Raw genomic sequence first — 11,861 nt, 5'->3', positions numbered from 1 at the left:
TGAGTAATTGCAGGTTTTGATGTGACCTAATTATCGTAGCGTTATTTCCATGTGCTAACAGTTTCAAACGGCCATTAGCAGATACAGGCATACTCCGCTTTAAGGACACTCACTTTAAGTACACTCGCGAGTAAGTACATATCGCCAAATAGGCAAACGGCAGCTCATGCATGCTCCTGCCATCACGTCCTGAACAGCAATACCGGCTCCCTACCTGTACCGAAGCTGTGCGCAAGCAGGGAGACTATAGAGCCTGTTACACATGCGTTATTTACATCAGTTATGCACATATATGATGATTGCAGTACAGTACATGCATCGATAAGTGGGGAAAAGGCAGTGCTTCACTTTAAGTACATTTTCGCTTTACATACATGCTCCGGTCCCATTGCGTACGTTAATGCGGGGTATGCCTGTAGTTTCAAACTACATACTGTAGGCCTAAAACTACAAAGCTAATTTTTAGAGGGGCACTTAATTTTTTATTTTAAGATTGATACTATTAAAAGCTAAGTTTGACTATGAACCACTATTCATTTAAAGCTGCAGTTCAGTCAATATCCTGCATGTGTGTTTTTTTTTAATAAATCAGTTCTGTAGTAAGAAAAAATACTTTTAGCATTTTCTGTTTTTAAAAAAACAACTTTGAAAGACCAATTTTCTTGTATTCTATTTTAACAGCCATTTGCTAAGGCACTGCCCCTTCATGTCCTGTCACAAGCCCTGGCACACCCCTTTGTCAGCCCTGCCCTCCCTCTAGCACATGTCAGTGCAGGAATACTCATGAATATTCATGAGCTTCCACTGACAGACAAGCAGATTATAAACAAATCCCAGCTTTTAATATGTCACCAAATTTCGACCTATCAATACATGGAGAACGAATTGACCTGCAGCTATACAGTTCTTTAGCTAATTAGAGATTGCACTCATGAAACTATTGAAGTAAAAAAATAAATGTAAAAAAAAAAGACTGAACTGCAGCTTTAAGGACTATTGTTATTAAAGGTTACGTTTAATACTTTTTGGTCTAGTATTTGATATTGAACGCTAGTACATTTTTCATGAGCTGTGCATCATTCTAGGGATTTCTTTCCTCTTTGTATAGCATATTTGGTTTGGCTGTCTTCAATGTAATCCTGTGATAGCTCCCTGTACTTCCAGTTGAACAAGGTTTCTCTCCTAACTCAAGTAGTGATTGGAAGTAGACGGAACGATAGTTCTGTTTTTTTGCTTTTGTAAATCACATTTTATTGAACTTTTCACTTTTGTGTACATATAAAAATGCGTAGTGTTATGTATTAATAGTACCTTTACAGTCATGTTTGAAGCAACATTCTTCATTGTTGATTATACATAAATCATAAAACATGTCACACTGTCACTCTGATGCTATCTCTGGCTTCCAATACTGATAATATTGACACTCTCCTTTCCATATTTGTGCTTGATTAACCCAATGAACTATATTAAAGGATAAGACAAAAGAAGATTTGTGAGCATATGGAAAATGGTCATAAGCCAAATTATAATTTAGATTGTGTCAACAAATTTTAATTCAAACTTCAAAATGTACCATTTATAATCCTAGGCGGAGTAATTTTGAAGGAACTGGTAAAGTCATGTTACTGTGACTCCTTCTACGACAAATGCCTCAAATGGAGAGACATAAACGTTGTTATCAATGTAAAAACTTCAAAAGGTACCAATTGGGTACCACCCCTACCATGGTGTCTACCCCATCCTCTCTCTCTCTCTCCTTCTCTTATACTCAATAGCCTCTCTCCCCCATTCCCCTCTCTTTCAACCCCCATCCCCCTTGCCCACCCACCCTCCCTCTATCTCACTCATCCTCTCTCTCATCTCTCCCCACTCCCTCCTCATCACCTTTCTATCCTTCCCACTCTCTCCCCTATCTTCTCTCAACCACCCATGCCCTCGCCATCCCCCCAATCTTCTCTTCCTCCCTCCACCACCTCTGTCTCCAACCCATACCCTCCATCCCTCCCCTCAATCCTCTCTCTCCATCCCCCCATCCCCTCTCTCTCCCTTCCCCATCCCCTCTCACCCATACTTTTTCATTCTTTTTTTGGTGCAAGTGAGTTGTTACCTTTTTTTTCCTGGTTTGGGATTAAAAAAAAAAATTCTGTATGACAAAAAAGTTATTTGGAAAGCAATTCAGTTAAAAAAAAATGCTTCTTTATTTTTTGGTGTGTGCGCTGTCAGTATAAATTTCCTTTGTGATTTCAAAACCACTTCAATAAACTAAGATGCATGGTAATGCACTGCTAACAATTCAGCCACTTTCATTCACTTGAGTGGGAATTACTGCATTCTGTTTCGTTACGGCTTCGTCCTCGGTTTCTGGAGGAGATTGTGATCAGCGCTGCACAGGAGTAGAAATCGGCAAAGCAACCCAAATCAGTTTCCTGGATTTTCTCGCATTTTCGCCCCCAAAATCCGTTTTGCGGGGTAAAATCTGCAAGCGGACGTGGTCGTTTTTTATCTGCGCGGATTCATCAAAAACCCGCGATTGGATACAGTCCATGGACAGATTTGTAGAATTCAATCCACGGATTCATCAATCCGTTGGCGGATTCTTCCAAATCCGCCAACGGATTGCGCAATCCACGGAATGTATTGGCAGTAATAATAAAAAAAATCCGCAAAACGCGAATCGCTCTTTGAGATTGATCCGCGGATATCTGCGGACCACAGGAACCGGCCAATCCGCTTCGGATCCAAATGCGCCAAATAAATTTGCCCATCTCTACACAGGAGCTAAGAACAGGATTCTCTTATGTTCACGTCATTGCAGAGCGATCACGATTGCAATTTGCCAAAGGGCCGCGGCACTCTGGTGTTGTAGACTCTCCAGCGATCAAAGGATTAAATAAGAACGTTGGGATGGTGATAGAACGTTGTTTGTAAGTTGTGTGCATCATGACAATATGATAATGGAAAGAATTAAGGAGAGATTCTGCCATTACATTGTTACTGACCTGATTTCTGCTGTCAGCAATATCAGGCAGGACATCACAGTCTAGAAGAACCTCTGTGTGGGTTCCCTGGAAGAATATTAGTGACTGTTACATTTTGAACACTACAGCAAGCCACTACAATGTGACAAATATTTTCAGATTAATACTGTATCGCATATTTATATAGACATTGGAAATCATTTTTTAACACTCCAAATGTCACCTATGTCAGGGGGGCTCAAGTCCAGTCTTCAAGTTACACACACTAACACACTTACTGGGAATGGGGCTAACGAATAAATCCATTTCCGGAACAAAATTCCTTCAGGTGACCTTTTTAGAGCACTTTCCAATGACCGGTAGTTACTCGCAAAAGTCCTGGAACTGATTTCGGCATGCAATGCCGACCGCGACCGCGACGTTCTAAAAAGCTGGACTTAGAAACTTTTCTGCCTTGAAAATATCTGAAGCCGGCTCGGGTCTATTCAGCTCTGTGCATCTTTGAATTTGCCGCTGTTGGTTTGGCGCTTGGAATCTGCGCTCCTGATTGGCTGCAAGGGTTCTTATGGGTTTCTGACTTTCATTCACAAACCTCTACAGCCTATCAGAGCGTGAGATTTCCCCTGCCAGCCAATCCCCATTTTGCCGGGTTGTAAAGTCGGGAGGGTACCTTTTCCCAGTCTGCCAAAGGGGCATGTGCCAACCTGGCACCTCTGCCTCTTTCCATACTGAGCCCACCCACTGTCCAGGCTCCAGAGTCTGGGGTGGGGCAAATGGTCGCTGGATAGCCTTGTGTTAGCCGAGGATGCGGGTACTCAAGCAGAACTGCAGTACCCCTCCTGTTCTAACACCTTGGCATCCTTGAGGCTTTCAAGTACGGATTCCACACAGACAGAGAGGCACCAAGCTTGGTCGCTATCTGGGTTGGCCGAAATCCCGGACTTAGAAAATCCCTCAGTTCATATACAGGTTAAGAAAATATATATACCTATTAAACTATATCCAGTTAATAAAATATATTGTGTTGTGTGTTCTGGGTGCTAAAAGTTATGTGTCCTTATTCTGGTGTAAGGGATGGAGTGAGTGTATATATTTTCCCTACATTCACTAGCCTCATTCTTGGCACACGAAAAAAATACTTTTAAACTTTTAGACACAGTAAAACCTGCTCAACTTTATAACCTAGCTGGAGCAGCCCCTGAACCCCTACACTAGGTTCAGTGTACCTGGGTATACATCTGGGTATCTCTGCTATGTTGGGGCACCCATGTTATACTAGGGAGCCCTTGTATAGCCACAGATATAGTTTAACCCCTTCATACCCATTTACCTTGTCTGAAAGATGCTGCAGCAGGGATCCTGGCGGTGAGTACCAATAATGCTTTCAGAGTCAAAGTTTGGCGGAGTAATGTGCTTGGCTGTATCCGAGAATCTCACTCGATTCCTGGATCCACCCTTTGGGGTATCCCATAACTCTGGAACCCCAATACATAGCCACATTCTGTAAAGACTTTCTCCGACAAACCCACCCTGAAACTTACAGCCTAGAAATCTCCCAATCCCAGCACCCCAGTAAAGGCAAAAGACAAATACATTTTTAATGTCGCAAAATTGGTATACAGTTGCAGTTATACATTTTTGACATCTGGGTCCCAGAGCTGACACTCTAAAGACCCTAACACATGGGTCAGGGTTAACCAAGTGGGCGTGACCTTTATTGATGAGCCTGGTTAACCCCTTCACCGTCAAACTTCTGCACCTGTAACGAGTGATCACTACAAACAGGACGGGACCGCAAGGCTGAGATGGTGATGTTGAATACACCGACCAACAACCGCGCATCCGCGTCCAGATTGCAGAGTCGTAGTCGTGTAGCTGGGTCATGGTGGGAGAGGTTAGAATAGTCGTGATACTCGCTGTGGTCTAGGATAGGAGAAGTCGGATGGTCGTTGTGCGTAGCCAAGGTCCAGGGGTCAGAGAAGGTGGGAGGCCAAATACTAGCCGAGGTCAGGGATCAGAGAAGGCAGCGGTCTGGGTACAAACTGAGGTCAAAGGTACAGAAAAACAAGACAGAATGCAAGAGCAACAGCAGGGCTGCAGGATGCTTGAGGAAGGCACTAGAAACATAAACAGTAGTTTATTCTCAGCCAATTTGCCTTAGGGCTGGCTGAGCATATAAAGAACAGAAAGCCAATGGGAAGGCTGCAGGCAATGAGTCATCCCACAGACTGTGTACTGATAGGCAGGGGCGGAACATATCGCAGCTGTGGAGTAATTAATGTTGTTAGCATTAACCCCTTGAGTTTTTATGGTCATGCGACGCCGACGTGTAGTGGAGACAGGAGCGTCCTCCATTGCATCACAGGATGTGGCACGGGGCGGAGCCTAGGTCCAGTGCTGGCAGGAGTACTGCGGCGCTCGCGCGATTGGGTGACAGCAAAGCGTCACAGGGGCAGGACCGAGGTCCAATCCTCACAGCACCCCACGATGGGGGAGGCATAGGGGCTGCAGGACTCTGCTATAATGCCGGTGCCTTCTATATCTTTCAGGATATCCTGGACATCCTACACGTCTCTGGGAGCTATCCTCCTGGATCATTCCCGGAAGGGGGTAGCATCACTCAGCCAGATGGTGTGTTGGTCGCTCTTGGTGGAACCCACGTCCATCTCACTGGCAGAGAACACTTCTTTCCGCTCCATCAGCCTAGCATGGAGGCGTTTTTTCCATTCGGGCGGTATCGATGAATCCCCAAAGTCGAACTGTAGCACAGGGTCGGTCTCTTGCATGGAGGCCGCGTTTACACTAGCCAAGGGTTTCACATCCGTCAGGGGGGATATTTTACACAGCTCTTGACTGAAATCCAGCTGTACAGGGTGCAGAGAGATGTTCTGGATAGACACGGCAAACTGGCGAGGAAACGTAGACTTCCACTCTTTTACCACCGGTACCACCTTCCATTCTCTCTTCTCATCTTCTTCGGGGTCCGACTCCAACAAAAAGTACCAGTCGCTTCCATCATCACTAGGGTAGCTGGCCTGGGCCATCACATGCCATACTCCCCTTGGTAGAATATCGGTCACCCCCTTTTCCAGATTAAAGAACCGCCCGCATCGTTCTTGAGCAGAAATTCGGTGGCATTCTTCCTTCAAAGCCTGATGAATCCTCATGGAGGACAAGGACCTCTCTCCCGCTTCTTTAAGAAACGCCCGGATCAACGATCGCACCACGCCGGCATTGGTTCCCAGAATAATGGGTGCACTCGGGTGTTCTCTGGGTTCTGGACATATCAGTGCTTCCAGCTCCATGGGATGGATCATGTTGGTATTGAGTTTGAGTTCATCTGTACCTTGATCCCCCGGTCGATCGGGTAACTCTTACTACTGAGGCCCCATAGGGTCATGGTCTCAGCCGACTTCAGCGGTAGTTGCTGCAGATGACTGTCGTAGAAGGATCGGTAGATGATGGTCACCTGAGACCCGGTGTCTAATAGAGCCAAAGCGTAGATTCCTTCAATTAGCACTCGGATCAGTACTGTGGGGCCAATTCGACTGGAGAGGTCCTTCTTAGGACTGGCAGGGGTCGCACTCTTCCTGTCGGTGGGCGACTGAACCACTTGGTGAATAACGAATGCCAAGGTCACGGACTTGGTAGTTACCATCTGAGGGCAGTTTCTCCTTATATGTCCGTCTCCTTCACACTCATATCCGTGAAGAGTACATTTGGACTGAAAAAAGGAGGCAGGCTTCAGGATGCCCGAGCAGGCATTGGGGCAGCTTGTTGGGAGGCTCAGGAGTACTTGCTGCCGCTGGATCTTTCCCGACAACGGCTCCCTTGGCGGGCTAGCTGTGCCTGCTCGTGGCTTGGGGTCTCGAGCCTTTTTGGAGGTATGGAACTGCATGATAACCTCCCGATCTTGTTCTCGATCCATTAGGTCTTCAAAGTTAGGAGGACTCGCCGTATAAATGGCACAGCTAATCCTAGTGGCGATCGGGTGTGTAGGCAACGCTCCCCGCAGAAATTGTTTGGATCGGAAGTCATCTAGGTCGGACATTCGGATGACCCTCTTGGAGATCAGGGCCCATAGTGCCAATTGAAGACGTCGAAGGAACGCCGATAAATCTTCCCCCTCATCTTGTTTGAGAGCATGGTACTGGGCCAGTAAGGCAATGGCATTGTCCTTAGTGACGTAAGCTTTAGTTAAGGCCAGGATCAGGGTTTGGACATCGGCCTCCGCATGACACTCAATTTTGCTGACAATGCGCTGTGGAATTAATGAGCCGCTTATATATATATATATATACACACACAGTAGGAATAGGTATAAGAGGGTTATTAATTAAACTGAGATAGTGTTGATCGGGGCACTATTGCAGCCCCTATGTGTATTAGGGATAGTGGTGTATTTTAAATCAGTGCATGTGGTGACAGGCTGCAGAAACAGCACTTGTTAGTTAGTGCAATCCCCTTCGCTAGTGTGATTTCCTGTGACCATTAATTTAGCAATATTCTGACCATTATAATTTATCAGCAAAACTCTTGGATGGTCTCATGTTTTGACAGTCATCAGCACACACAAAAAAGGCACAATACCATTAAACGCCACAAGGGTGAGCTATTGCGGGTTAAATATTGAAGCACTCATAATTTCAAGCAGCAATGCCACTAAGAGACTGATGTCTATTTTTACAATAAAAGTGGAGTAACAGTATTCCCCAGAACAGAGTAGAGCTCTACTTACAAAAGTCTTGCAAAAAATGGATTAATGTATTCAGGAACAATGGAGCGAGCAACGTTTCAGGTCCTATATGGGCCTTTCATCCGGTTGACGGTGATGACGTTGATGACGTTGCGGCTTCCTATTGGCCCGTGGGACCTTTAAACCGCCGTATTGGGTGCCCAGCCAGGGCTGCTGCCAGCAGTCCTTTCTGAGGTATGTATTTTGGGCAGCGTGGTTCAGCTCCAAAGGCCGCCTGCTGCAGACATAGTGAAAAAAATTATAATCATTTAAAAAAAAAAAAAGCCTGAAGAGGTAATGGTTCTTAGTGTCTTGCAACACAGTGGTGTTATTGTAATTATGTGGCTGTTCTATTTCGCTTGTTGACAACTGTGATCAGAGATCAAGGTCCATTTACAACATTTAGCTACATATTAACCGTAAAATTCATATCCTCTTGCCTCTGAGAAATCCCCTTGTTTAAAAATACAGGTTAAGCATTTGGAAAATGATTGATAAGGTTAGTTCAGATAATGTATAATAAAACTTAGTTTCACAAAATCAGCAGCGATCAGCAACATAGACAAACTACTTTGTAAACATTTTTATCCTACATCCTTCAAAGTCAATCGCAGCTAGCAACTGGTTTTAATGCTTGGAAAGCTGCTTACTTCAATTATCTATTAACGAGCTACTGACTCATTTACCAACTGCTATCATTTTCCATCTAAAAATATTTTATGTCAATAAAATGAACCCCTAAAGTGGATCAAATGTCCTTTTGCTAAGAAATATACATTACAATTACTATGTTTAGGTCAAACATGTCCAGGGATCTGTCTTGCTTTGGGTATTAGTATAAGTGTTTTTGGGGCAAAGTTAAGGCTGCATGAGACTAGAATTGAATGAAACTACAATATATGAGCGCATATAAAATGCTAATATGTACAGTGCTGTACATGAAAATATTTGCAGGCACCATGCGTACCTGCCCTGCAGAATTTACCATCTAAATTAGGTGCCTGAAGCAAAGGGAGATTGAGTGATTTGCCCAAGGTCACAAGGAGAGTTGACACTGGGATTCAAAGCAGGTTCACCCCATTCAAATGCAGAGACAACCTCACTGAGCTGCTGTACTTCAACAATAACTATAACATGTCAACATTAAGTCCCACGTCTAACCTTATGCAATATTATTGGATTAGTCACATTAAATGGACAGTCTCACATATACAAAATACATTATTTATCATAATGTCGAATGACACCGTGTTGCCATGCCGACGGGATGCTAGGCAGCAAGGAGGCAGCTAAGGGCGAGCGTGCAGTCCTATTCAGTTGGGCGCGCACCGCACGAGCAGCTGCAGAGGGACTCCCTGTGATGGCGGGCATTCCGGAGCTCCGCCTGCCTCACTCCACGGGATGCGGTGGAAGGGGAAGCATCGTCCCGCTGCCACTCTGCAGATCGAAGGGGGAGGTCTGACAACCTCCCATGGCCCTCCGCAGGATGAGAAGCTTGGAGCACAATGGTTTGCCTGGCGCCGCGCGCATGTGCAGGACCCAACAAGATCGTGATCAGCTGCCTGGACCACACCGAACTCTGCTGCACAGGTGGCCCCCTCCCTTCCCAATAAATACAGTCACCCACCCACCAAGTTACCCAAAGTCACCCACCCACCCATTCAGTTACCCATCCAGGCAGTCATCCACCCACCAGTCAATCACACACCCAGTCCCCCACCCAGTCACACTCACACACTCCCCCTCCCCCCCCAGCTGCATCAAACCCTGACCAGAGGATTGTGCGGATAGACACACGTAGGGACCACACTCCCGGGAGTCTCTCTCCCACTCCCCCCCCAGGCTGGAGGGGTCTGTTTCACTCACATCCTGTCACACTCAGTCACACTGACACACACACACACACACACACAGTCACTGACTCCCACACACTGTCACTCACATTCACACACACTACATTAATTACATTATCAAGGGAGCCCAATGAGATTACAAAGAAGTCATCAGGAATGGGAGTAGAGGGAGGGAGAAAGTCCGCTATTAAAAATATATACCCAGATATAGACACATTAAGATCTAGTGGGATATTTAATCTGTCGGATATGAGTTTAACATCTCATAATATGAATGTATTAAAGTAAGGGCTTATCTTTGTTCCCCTCCTCCTCTCCTAAAGATTTAAATCTGTATATAGACCTTCAGAAATGTGTGAGGAAGCGACTCACTCAAGCGACATTTTTATGAAAATTATACTGCTCAGGTACATGTTGCAGGATCCACTTTGGATGAGGATCCTCTGAACAGTACAGTTGAGCTAGCTGACATTTCTGATTTGGTAGATCTATTGAATGAAGATGAGGTGATAGATAATATTTCATTACCACTAGTTCATTCTGGGTTTAATCCATCTTCTGTTTTTTATCCCTACCATGTGAAGGGACAATTCGTAGCAGATTGGTTGAAGATTTTTTGAGGCCTTGTTGCCAAAATCGTGGGTTTAAAAATAATTTCGATTCAGATGACCAAAAGGCCATTCAAGAAAATCCAATTCAGAAAGTATTATGCATATGGCAGATAAGGGCAGCGGGTTCGTTATCCAGAATTCGGGTGATTATCAGAGACCTGTCTGTTATTAGCTGACAATGTCTCCTATTCCCTTCTGGATACCGATCCAACAGCCAGTTATCTTGTAGACTACAAGGAATTATTAGATATGGCTATTGGGAATACAATTATTAAAAACAATTTTTTTTAAAGAAGATGAGTTTCTATATGTAAAGGAACCAGTGATTCCCATCATGTATCACACCCCCAAAACGCATAAAACACTAGTCCAACCCCTTGGATGTCCTATAGTGTTGGGGATAATTTCCCTTACTAGCAATTTATTTGTGTACATTGATTTTATTTACAGTTAGTCATTAGTTTTTCAGCTACCATCATTTATAAAGGATACCGCACACATCATTCATATTTTGTATGATATCCAGTGGGTGGATACATATAGACAGGCAACACTAGATGTCGCCTCTTTGTATACTTGTATTCCCCATTCCTAAGGGGTTTGAGCTGTGGGACTTTTCTTAGATCATGATAATACCTTACCCAATATTTAATGACAATTTTTACTGAATAGCATCTTGTTTATTTTGCAGCACAATTATTTTTTGTGCGAGTCGAGCATTCACCGACAAGGTTGTGGTACTGCTATGGGCACGCAATTTGCCCCATCTTTTGCCAACCTCTATATAGGGTATTGGGATAAGAAGGTATTGCAGAGTATTGATGTATCCTCTCCACAACATATTATGTGGGGGAGGTACATCGATGATATCGGCATTATTTGGGATGGGGACTTTGAGTCCTTATCCATCTTTCTCCCAATTGAATACCAATATATTTAATTTTAGTTTCACCATGGAATCTTTTGGAGATAAAGTTTATTTTTTAGATTTATATCAAAGATGACGATATCTGTACCAAGGCTTACTTTAAAGAGGTTAGTGTGAATGCTTATTTGGACCCCAACAGCAACCATGACAGTAAGTGGATAAATAATATCCCTTACAGTCAGGTCCTTCACCTCAGAAGGAACTGTACGGAAGCTACCCATTTTGTTGAACAGGTTAATCTTTTAAGGAATACATTTGGATATAAAAAGTATGACAAGGGGTGGTTGAGAAAGCATTTCAAAGGGCATTGATGCAGGAAAGGGGCCAGCTATTGAAATATTGTGGGGGTACTAAATGGAGGATTAGAGATGTACCCCCAAGTGGTCATTCAGTTTCTTCCAATATAATTGGCAGTGTGGACGCCAACCCTCATACAGTGATACATTCCAAATCAGCTACGGGATTGGACAAGGATTTTCCTTTGTTCATAAACCAATTCAATGGTGCTCATTGTAAGATCAGGAATATTTTATCCTGCCACTAGAACTTTGAAACTGGATCCAATTCTGTGCAGCATTTTGCCCCCACAGCCATAAGTAATCTTTAGAAAAGCTAGAAATTTGAAAAACATTCTGGCCCCTAGTTTGTCCTGTAACAAGAACCCCACATTTGTTTAGGTGTCTAGGCCCAGTGGTTATTATAGGTGTTCAGGTTGTAAAGCTTGTGAATCCATGAGACCTGATAAATATGTCA

General features: G+C 44.1%; 1 long non-coding RNA gene across 2 annotated transcripts; it reads right to left on the bottom strand.

Annotated features, from left to right (window-relative positions):
- Positions 1–1,238: 1,238 nt before the first annotated feature.
- Positions 1,239–9,301, bottom strand: LOC142471185 (uncharacterized). Of its 2 annotated transcripts, none has more exons than XR_012789371.1 (4): positions 8,878–9,301; positions 7,720–7,954; positions 3,003–3,068; positions 1,239–1,464 (listed from the first exon to the last, which is right to left on the bottom strand). It is a non-coding gene; the product is annotated as an uncharacterized LOC142471185 (long non-coding RNA). The 2 variants fall into 2 exon arrangements; XR_012789372.1 differs by having other exon boundaries at positions 9,046–9,301.
- Positions 9,302–11,861: the final 2,560 nt, after the last annotated feature.

The sequence above is a fragment of the Ascaphus truei genome, chromosome 1 (assembly GCF_040206685.1).
Source record: "Ascaphus truei isolate aAscTru1 chromosome 1, aAscTru1.hap1, whole genome shotgun sequence".
Taxonomy (NCBI): Eukaryota; Metazoa; Chordata; class Amphibia; order Anura; family Ascaphidae; genus Ascaphus; species Ascaphus truei.
Note: the sequence above shows the minus strand (reverse complement) of the source record. Positions and strands in the feature narration are given on the sequence as shown.